The sequence below is a fragment of the Cnephaeus nilssonii genome (genome assembly GCF_951640355.1).
Source record: "Cnephaeus nilssonii genome assembly, chromosome: 4".
Lineage (NCBI taxonomy): Eukaryota > Metazoa > Chordata > Mammalia > Chiroptera > Vespertilionidae > Cnephaeus > Cnephaeus nilssonii.
In genome coordinates this window covers 70,375,929-70,386,709 of record NC_137075.1, presented here as the reverse complement: position 1 = coordinate 70,386,709, position 10,781 = coordinate 70,375,929, and the positions used below count along the sequence as shown (strand labels likewise).

The window sequence follows — 10,781 nt, the reverse complement described above, 5'->3', positions numbered from 1 at the left end:
CCACTACATGGACTGCCGTTTCCAGGGCGGGCAGCGGGCAGACGGGCGGGCGCCTCTGTGGAAGCCACCTCAGCTGGCTGGTGGTGATGTCAGCAGAAAGGCCTGCAGTTGCAGTGGAGGGAAAAGAAGCAGGTAGAGAAATCCTCCCAGCCAGGTAAGGCTTGGAACAGGCCCCGGTGAGGGATACATGTACGTCTCTGTAGCCATGCTCTTCCCACATGCTCTGAAAGTGGGAGTTTTGATAGCCTTTCAGATTTGGTCTAAGCCCTAAGCCTATTGGAGAGCTATGCCTTCGCTCCCCTCAACCAACCATTCATTCACTCAGCTATCAAATCAACTGGCCAAAAACTCACATTTCTCCCAATGGTGGCCTTTCACATAGAGTCCTTCCTCCACTTTTTCCCCCTTCTGGGTGGTTTTCAACCTTGGATGCACGTTGGAATTCTTGGGGGAGTTTTAGAAAGTACTGATACTTGGCTTCCACCTCAGAGATTCTGATTTAAACAGTCTGAAGCGCCTGGGCCTGCCAGGTAATTCTAATCCTATATAATAAAAGGGTAATATGCAAATTGACCCTAACAGCAGAACAACCAGAATGATCGCTGGACCAGTCACTACGAGGCGCACTGATCACCTCTCGGTCCCTTCCCCCAGCTATCAGGCACCGATCACTCGATGGCGAACGGGGAACGGGGGTGGGGGGGTGGGGGTGGCGTTGGGGGGTGGGAGGGGTGCGGCCTGCTGCGGGCAGCTGGGGAAGATGGCCCTGATCACAGGCCAGGCCTAGGGACTGTACCAGCGCACAAATTTCATGTGCCGGGCCTCTAGTGTATTAGAATAATGCAACAAGGTTGAGATCATTACTCTAAAAAATAAGTATGATCAACCCTGTCTAATTCATTAAAGGGGAGAGAACACTGCTCATCATCTTCATGGGTTTGTTTAGGAGGTGACAGGAGAAGATTTGACTTTGGGTGGTGGGCACACGGTGCAATATACAGATTTTATAACATAGAAATCCACATATGAAACCTATATGTTCATGTTGATCAATGTCACCACAATTTAATAAATAAATGAAAGTGAAAAAAAGAGAAAAAAAATCATAAGTTTAAACTAGAATCATAGGGTCTTACATAGACATTAGGTTTAGAACTGTTGTAAATATAGACTTTCCAGTCCAGCTGTGGAGTTGTCTAGTAGAAACCTAAGTCTAGAACACAGTGCTAATTCTGTGGTGATGTTATGGACTGAATGTTTGTGTTCTGCTAAAATTCGAATGTTGAAATTTTAACTCTCAATGCCATGGTATTAGGAGTTGGGGCCTTTGGGAGGTGATTAGTCATAAGGGGAGAGTCTTCATGAATGGAATTAGTGCCCTTATAATAGGGACCCCACAGAGATTCCTCACCCTCTTTCTGCCTTGTGTGGATACAATGAGAAGACAGTAGCCCAGCCGGTGTGGGTCAGTGGTTGAGCATCAACCCATGAACCAGGAGGTCACAGTTTGATTCCCAGTCAGGGCACATGCCCCAGTTGTGGGCTCGATCCCCAGTAGGGAGCATGCAGGAGGCAGCTGATGTATGATTCTCTCTCATCATTGATGTTTCCACTTCTCCCTCTCCCTTCCTCTCTCTGATATCAATAAGAAAACATATTTTTAAAAAGAAAAGAAAAAGAAGACAGTATGGATGAGGGCCCTTAACAGAATCTGGCATGCTGGCACCCTGAGCTTGGACTTCTGAACAGTGAGGGGGAAAAATTTGTTGTTTAAGCTACTTAATCTGTGTTTGTTATAGACTGAACTGATTAAGACAGATTGTTACAATTCATGAATAAAGTTGGCCTAAGAGAAGATAAAGAGTTATAAATAAGCATTGCCCATGCTGGATTTATCAGGGAAAGTATTCTTTTGGAGAAAGCCTGCACAGGCTTTTATAAGAAATTTTACATGATTTAATAGGTCCCTTCATTTGGTCATATGAACAAAGGATGGTTTAATACATGATTAGCTGAATACCGACAGATAGTTCTATGAGGAGTGGTTTACCTTCTTCAGATATCTGAAGGGTTGTTCATAGAATGAAAATTAAATTTATTCTTTGGAGCCAGAGGAAAGAATGAAGATCAAAAATGAAATGTTAGCCCTAGCTGGGTTGGCTCAGTGGATAGAGCATTGGCCTGTGGACTGAAGGGTCCTGGGTTTGATTCTGGTTAAAAGCACATGCCTGAGTTGCAAGCTTGATCCCCAATAGGGGGCATGCAGGAGGCAGCCGATCAATGATTCTCTCTCATTAATGTTTTGAACTCTCTCTCCCTCTCCCTCTCTCTCTTAAATCAATAAAAAAAAATATTTTTAGGTAGTAGCAGCTGCAGCAACATAACATTGACTAGTAGAGATGGTGGCGGCTGCAGCTGGACCTGCAACAGCCAAAAGGTTTTGCTGGAGCTTCTCAGATGCTCTGATTGACGAGGACCCCCAGGCGGCGTTAGAGGAGCTGACTAAGGCTTTGGAACAGAAACCAGATGATGCACAATATTATTGTCAAAGAGCTTATTGTCACATCCTTCTTGGGAATTACTGTGATGCTGTTGCTGATGCAAAGAAATCTCTTGAATTTAATCCAAACAATCCCACTGCTATGATGAGAAAAGGGATATGTGAATACCATGAAAAAAAAAAAAAACCACTATGCTGCTGCTCTGGAAACATTTACAGAGGACAGAAATTAGATAGTGCGTATGCTGATTTTATTCTCTGGTTTAAAAGGTGTCAAGAAGCTCAGAATGAGTTACAATCAACGGCGTCTGTATCCCAGAGGACTCCTCAGTCAAAAATCAAGTATGACTGGTACCAAACAGAATCTCAAGTAATCATTACACTTATGATCAAGAATGGTCAGAAGAATGACGTCAATGTGGAATTTTCAGAAAAAGAGTTGTCTGCTTTGGTGAAACTTCCTGCTGAAGAGGATTACAATTTGAACCTGAGACTTCTTCATTCTATAATACCAGAACAGAGCATGCTTAAAGTACTTTCAACAAAGATTGAAATGAAAATGAAAAAGTCAGAGGCTGTGAGATGGGAAAAGCTTGAGTGAGGAGAAGAGCCTAAGCCAAAACAGTTCGTAGCAGATGTAAAAAACCTATATCCATCATCATCTCTTTATACAAGAAACTGGGATAAATTGGTTGGAGATATCAAGGAAGAAGAAAAGAATGAGAAGTTGGAGGGAGATGCAGCTTTAAACAAATTATTTCAGCAGATCTATTCAGATGGTTCTGATGAAGTGCCATGAACAAATCATTTATGGAGTCTGGTGGTACAGTTTTGAGTATCAACTGGTCTGATGTAGGTAAAAGAAAAGTTGAAATCAATCCTCCTGATGATATGGAATTGAAAAAAGTACTAAATAAATTAATTTGCTATTACTGTGTTGCATACATTCACCTATATATGTATATTTTTGAATATACATTCATATATATATATATATATATTTTAAATGAAATGTTACATTGTAGCATATTTCCATTCATATAAGAGGGTGAGATGTTATCTTTACAAAACTCTGCCCAATAGTGGAGTCAGCAACACCAAAAGGTAGTGGGATTCATTTTTTAAATTTTATTTTAGAATTACAGTTGACATACAATATTATATTAGTTTCAGGTGTACAACATAGTGATTAGACGTTTATGTACTTTATGAAGTAATCAACCTGATAAATTTGGTGCCCATCTGACACCATATATATTTATTACAATATTATTGACTATATTCTTTATGCTATACTTTACACTTGTGACTATTTTTGTAACTTGTAATTTGTACTTCTTAATCCCTTTCACAACACTCCCTTTCTTCTGGTGACTATCAATTTGTTCTCTGTATCTGTGTTTGTTTCTGTGTGTTTTTTTTAGATTCCACATTTAAGTAAAATCATATGGTATCTCTGTCTAACATTCCACTTAGCATAATACCCTCTAGTTCCATTCATGTTGTTGCAAATGGCAAGATTTCATTTTTTTAATGGCTGAGTAATATTTTATTGTATACTAGAGGCCCGATGCACGAAATTTGTACAAGAGGCCTTTCTTCTCCCAGCTGCTGGCACTGGTTTCCCTCTGGCACCCAGGACCTGGGCTTCCCTTGCAGCCCTGGCTTCGTCCACAAGGTTGTCCGGAAGGACATCCGGTCTAATTAGCATATTACACTTTTGTTATTATAGATATATACCACCTCTTCTTTATCTATTTGTCTATTGATGGATACTTAGGTTGCTTCCATAATATGGCTATTGTAAATAATGCTGCATTGAACATAGGTGTACATATGTCTTTTTGAATTAGTGTTATGGATTTCTTCAGGTAACTACCCACAAGTGAAATTGCTGATTCAAAAAGTAATTCTATTTTAAATTTTTTTGAGAAAACTTCATACTGTTTTTCATAATAGCTACATCAATTTGCAACCTCACTAACAGTGCATGAGGGCTCCCCTTTCTCTATATCCTCAACAACACTGGTTGTTTATTGATTTATTGATGATAGCCATTCTGAAACATGTGAGGTGATATGTCATTGTGGTTTTAATTTGCATTTCCCTGATGATTAGTGTTGTTGAGCATATTTTCATATGTATATTGGCCATGTGCTGGGGGATAATTCCAGCAGGTCATAAATGCAAGAAGTTCATCACAAGGTTGGTGAACCTTGAGGCTTCAGCAGGGCTGAAGATGCATATTATTGCCCGCTGCCAGACAGCTGAGGGCATTTCCCCAAACCTGAAAATATACATGTTATTACCTGCTGCTGGCCAAACAGCTGAACAGCCGAAGGCAGTTTCCCCAACCTGATGCTTTACTGCTTAGCAAACTTTACCTTTGATATGTGTGTTTGCTTTGCTTTAGGGCAGTGGTCAGCAAACTCATTAGTCAACAGAGCCAAATATCAACAGTACAACGATTGAAATTTCTTTTGAGAGCCAAATTTTCTAAACTTAAACTTCTTCTAATGCTACTTCTTCAAAATAGACTCGCCCAGGCCGCCATGGTATTTTGTGGAAGAGCCACACTCAAGGGGCCAAAGAGCCGCATGTGGCTCGCGAGCCACAGTTTGCCGACCAATTGCTTTAGGGCAAAAATGTATGACTAAAAAGCCTGGGTCTGGAGATTCGAGAGAGCTTAGTCACTACAACTAAGTTTTCATCTGGCCCTCCAAAATGCCTTCCAAATTTATATTTCATGTCTAGTCTCTTTATTAATTTACTCGCAGCCCTTCTCCAGATTCCTGAACCCTTCTAGATGCTGAGTAAGATCCCGGCAGTCAGCTGTATGTTATTTTTGGAGAAAAGTCTATTGAGATCTTCTGCCCATTTTTAAATTGGATTGTTTGTCTTTTGGTGTTAAGTTGTATGAGTTCGTTATATATTTTGGATATTAACCTTTTACAGATGTAGCATTGGTGAATATCTTCTTCCATTCAGTAGACTGTCTTTTCATTTTGTTGATTTCCTTTGCTCTGCATAACATTTTTAGTTTGATATAGTCCCATTTGTTTATTTTTTTGTTTTGTTTCCCTTATCCAAGGATATATATCCAATATATATATATATATATATACATATTGCTAAGAATGATGTCAGAAAGTTCACTGCCTATGTTTTGTTCTATAAGTTTTATGGTTGTAAGTCTTAAAATAAATCTTTAATCCATTTTGAGATTATTTTTATATATGGTGTAACAAAGTGGTCTAGTTTCATCTTTTTGGTATATATTTGTCCTGTTTTACTAATACCATTTACTGAAGAGACTTACCCCATTGTATATTCTTGTCTCCTTTGTCATAGATTAATTTACCATACAGGTGTAAGTTTATTTCTGGGCTCTTTAGGCTGTTTCATTGATCTACATGTTTTTTTTAATCCAAGAACCAGGCTGTTTTAATTACTAAAGCCTGTGGTACAGTTTGATATCAGGGAACATGATACCTCCAACTTTGTTCTTGCTTTGGCTCTTCAGGTTCCGTATACATTTTAGGACGATTTGTTCTAGTTCTGTGAAAACTGCCATTGGTATTTTGATAGGAATTGCATTGAATCTGTAGATTTCTTTGGGTAGTATGAACATTTTAACAATGATAATGGTGGTGAGATTCTTGACTCAGAAAATATTAAAGCAAATTAAATCTTTTAGTAGTTATTTTGCATGAGAGATGTGTGTATGTGAAAAATGGTAGGAAGAAGAGTTTGTGGCATTCATAAGTCAATATGATGTGCATGCTCATGTTTAAGCACATACATATGTTTAAAACACATACTTACCAGTAATTTAAACAGAATAAAACATATATTTTCCTTCATTAAAAAATATCTGAAATGAGAAAAGGGAACACAGTCAAGGTTGAGACTTGGGTCTCACAAATGTCAAGACATGGGTGACGTTCCTTTATAGCTCCATTTCTTACAGCTACTGCTCAGTGTCATTTAGGAAAAGTGGCTTAGGGTGGGAATGACAATTCACCATGTGCATCCAGAGGTAGAGTCAGGGTCAGCTATTAAAGGACCCAGGCAAAATGCAGTGTGGACCCTGGCTGGTCTCCAGCCTTTCTATAGCTCTCTCTTGCCTTGCACAAACCCTGTTCATTGACCCTAAAGTCTCCAAATGATTATGTGGCCTGTCTGCAGTCTAGACCTAACCCCCATCTTCAGGGTCTCCACTACAGGATGGCATCTGTCTTATGTCCATTACTCTGCCCTTCCCCTCTCCAGCGTCCTCCCCACCAGATTTTCTCTCAAAATTTCCATTCTGCTTAGTCTCCAAACATAAAAACCTGAGAAATATATGTTAGTGTTATGACCATTGGCTCCCCTATTCTTAGGAAATAAGAATATAGGTGGGAGTGGTGGAATAGGTATGGTGGGTCAGGAGGTCATGGGCAGGCCTGGGGAGAGGCTGTTTCTTGTCCTCAGTCCTTATGGCCAGGCAACCTGCAAGCCCACATGGAAAGATTACCAAATTTTTAATTACGGGCATAGAGATTTTTCAAAAATATCTTACATTTTTTTTTGCCACAGATTTCTTTCTTTTATGAATATAGGCAAATTATACACATTATTCTCGTGTTATGTCAGGAATAATTCCTATGAATAATAAGCCAAAATTATGAAAAAATTCTCTCCTTATCCCAGATCAGATTTCGCCTGGGATAAGGAGAGAGAGAACTACATAACCAAACATCCGGAGAAGAGAAACAATGGGAGACAAAGAAACAGCCCGCATATGAAAGAAAAGCAGGCATCACCAGCAAAGGAAGTAAACGAATTAGAGGCAAGCAACCTATCAGAGAAAGTATTCAGAGAAATGGTCATAAGGTGGCTGAAAAGAATGGAAGACAAATTTGACAATATGAGTAAGAACCAAGAGGAAATGAAGAAGAACCAAGAAGAAATGAAAAATGACATCGCTGCTGTAAAGAACTCAATAGAAAGCATCAAGAGTAGACTAGAAGAAGCAGAGGACCGCATCAGTGAGCTAGAAGACAAGATGGGGAAAAAATACCCAAGTAGAGCAGCTTCTAGAAAAAAATAATAAAGTTCAGGTTAGCTTGGAAGAGAAAGTAAAAAGGGCACATCTTCAAAGTCAGAGAAGAAGAAATATTTGTTTACAGAGGAAGAAACGCTCACCAACAAAACACTCAGAGGCCTTAGCGTTTCTCTAAGCATTTTATTTCAGTGGAATCTTATAAAAGAATGACACTGTGTTTTCCTCAAGAAAAAAACAATAGAATAGATTGTTTCCTATCTGGGGAGATTTTTTAACAAAAATTTCCCCATGGCTTTTAAATTGTGGCTTTCACATGCTCTACTTGAATTTGGTAAATTGGACTCCTCTCCCTCTTCAAATAGCAGAAATAAGTATTTTCTGTGTAGAGGTGTTTTTTCTCTTCCTTTGGGAATCAGCTCTTAAGACAGGATATAGGTAAGAATACCAAACACCCAAGAAAGTGAGCTGCAATATGTTTTATTTCTCTTTACCATAATCAAAAACTAAAAGACAAGTATAAGTTAAAATTGCCTTCTCCCCAATACTGTCAATCCTGCCTCTGGAAATTCATCTGGGATATGTTGCCCAAGTAATAAGTGGAAGAATAATCACACACACACACACACACACACACACACACACACTCCCTAGCTCTTTCTCCCTTCAGCCTAAATTCCCATTCTTTGAGGAGCATGGCACCCAGAAAGAGCTATCATTCGCAGCTGGGTATGTTTTCTTTGTGGTGCGTATCTTGGTTGGCCAAGCTACAGAGACTGGGTAGGAAAAAGACCCACTGGCATACAGATAGGCAGGTCCACTCCTGATCATGTGCAATAGAGCAGGCCTTCTAACTTGCATGCATCTATGAACCACTGGGGATCTTGTTGGAATATAGGTTCTGATTGAGTAGACGTCTAGAATAGGATCCAAGATTTTGCATTTCTGATAAACTCCCAGGTCCTGCGGATGCTGGTACAGAGAATGACCTCTCCCTGACCTTATCTTCCTACCTCCTGACCATCATAGGATTTTAGAACTGGAATGGATCTTGAACATCTAGTGTCCCCTAAAATATTGGTCTATGGAGTGACTGACTGACTGAACCTGAATCAGAGAGGGAGCTTTAAAGCGCTGGATTCCCAGACGTTCTGACTCCCAGGCATCTCCATTCTCTCAAAGCTCCAGGCCAATTGCTGTAGCAAAAAGGCTTTGGACCTTTAACAATCAACTCATTCCATAAATAAGTAAACAGGTTGTGAGTGGTTACGTGACCTGCCCAACAGGCTCTAGTTAAATGACGCTTTAGGACTGGAACTCCAAGACCCCTTTACAGCCCACCACCCTGCTCTTTCCTCTTTGGCTGCCTGCAGCAGTTGCTTCCCCCAAGAAAGCAAAGCAATGCCCATCTCTGAATAAATGATTCTTAAGTATAAAATAAAAGCAGGTCCAGTGCTGTTTAATGTGGTGCCATTCCACCTAGAACATTTCCTCTTGCTGGAAGCAAGCCTTAAGAGGTCTAAAGCAAGTTGTTTCTACCCTACTCCGAGAGGAAGTTGCTCCGAGAAGTGCACTATGGAAATGAAAATGTTTCCCATTATATGCCCCCTGGGAGATAATTTCGTAGTTTAAAAGGACTTTGTTCCTGGGTGATGCCCAATGAAAACATTGATGCTCTCAATGATTCCCACACTCTCCACAACCCTAAAGTGGACCTGTCATCTTTTCTTAGAACTTGAAGCCCTCGTGCTTATTTTCATCTCATGTGTGCGCCACAGCTACGGTACGGGGTAGCCTTCGCCTGCTCTCTTTGCTTTTAGATGAAGCACTGAAACTTGGCCCACGCCTGCCCCTCCTCCCTCCTTACAGAGTAGTGCCAATTCGGAGAATGGGGTTGTGGTTTGGATTTTTCCTGCAGTGTGAGTAATTTCTGCTTCATCATGGTTGGTTCTTCCTTTTTGGGAAGGAGAAAATAATCCCCATTTATGTTAAAGGAAAGTATATGCCGGTCTCATCCCACACAAACAAGTAAGGTTGAGGAAGGAGGACTTTCTCCACAGTATCTGTGTCTCAAAGCTGGGCCCTTCCTGTCCTTCAGTTTGACCTCTGACCCTAGGCCCTCTCCTTCCAGGTCCTGAAGCCACAGTGGGCTGCTCCGGCAGCCAGAGACGTCAGCCGGTGGATACCTCCTAAAGGTGTTTCCTATTGAACAGGACACATTGTGACCTGTCTCTTTGGGTCTCTCTGGTGGAGACAAACCTGTTCGCCTGCTATGAATGCTGTCTCAGTGAAAGGACAAGTACAGGGCGGGCCTTCTTTGGAGAGAATTTCTTTCTGGAACAGTCTTTAAGCAAGTGGCCTGAGATGACTTCTTATTTAAGGACATTTATAAACATTCTGGGGCAGTGGGTTTCAGCAGGAGGGCTCGTTGTCTGGTGGGCGGAGCCTGACTAAGAGCGAGAGGGTTGAGAGTGAGGCTTAGCTCCCCTCTGCATGGCCAGGGGTCCTAGTGAGTTTCAGGCTTCCTCTCCTTCTAAACCTTAGAATCTAAAGGGATAAACTCACCCTGACTATTGACAATGAGAGGCGATATGTCACAGCACTTGGTGAGTGGTGAACCTTGACACAAATATAAGACGGTACTGTTGCCACCAAGAAATAATAGTCCACCTGTTATGTGTAACTGTTGATGTTCTTCCCCATTAGCCTTTTATAAGCCGTGTAAAAGACGGTGTGGTGGCCGTGTGGCAGGTGTGAAAATCCTCCTCCCACATCCCCTGTCCCAGCTGCCGACTCCGGCTCCGAAGGTCAGCCGGCATCCGCATTGGGCCGTGTCTTCCAGGGACTGCTCCCTGCCCGTGGCGCAGTGTGGCAGGGACTCTGAGACCTGCGAGACACAGGCTCCGCAGAGGGTGACCTGGGCTGAGACTTTCCTGGAAACTTCAGAGACGTTTCAGACCTTCCCTTCCCTCTGTCCTTCTGAGGATTCAGAGCTCATTGTCGTCTGATGGTGCCCCTGCCGTCTCTACCTCCCTCCTCATTCCCTCCTCATTCCCTCCCTGGTGTTCCCTGTCTTTATCTCTTAAGACAAACCTCTTGCTGTCTTCATCCCATTTTAGCATCTGCTTCTTAGAGACCTGGAGTAATGCAGGCCATGGATCCAACTTCTGTGAGTGTCCACAGCGCCCAGAGCTGTCGGCGGTGACAGTCCCCAGAGCCTGCAGCTCCCTGGCCACG

At 41.6% G+C, this 10,781-nt stretch overlaps 1 pseudogene across 1 annotated transcript; it reads left to right on the top strand.

Moving 5' to 3' along the window:
• The first annotated feature begins 2,366 nt into the window (after positions 1–2,366).
• LOC307098285 (protein SGT1 homolog) lies at positions 2,367–10,552 on the top strand (annotated as a pseudogene). Its single transcript has 3 exons — positions 2,367–3,406; positions 9,277–9,463; positions 10,251–10,552. The product of its transcript is annotated as a protein SGT1 homolog (transcript).
• The last annotated feature ends 229 nt before the right edge of the window (positions 10,553–10,781 follow it).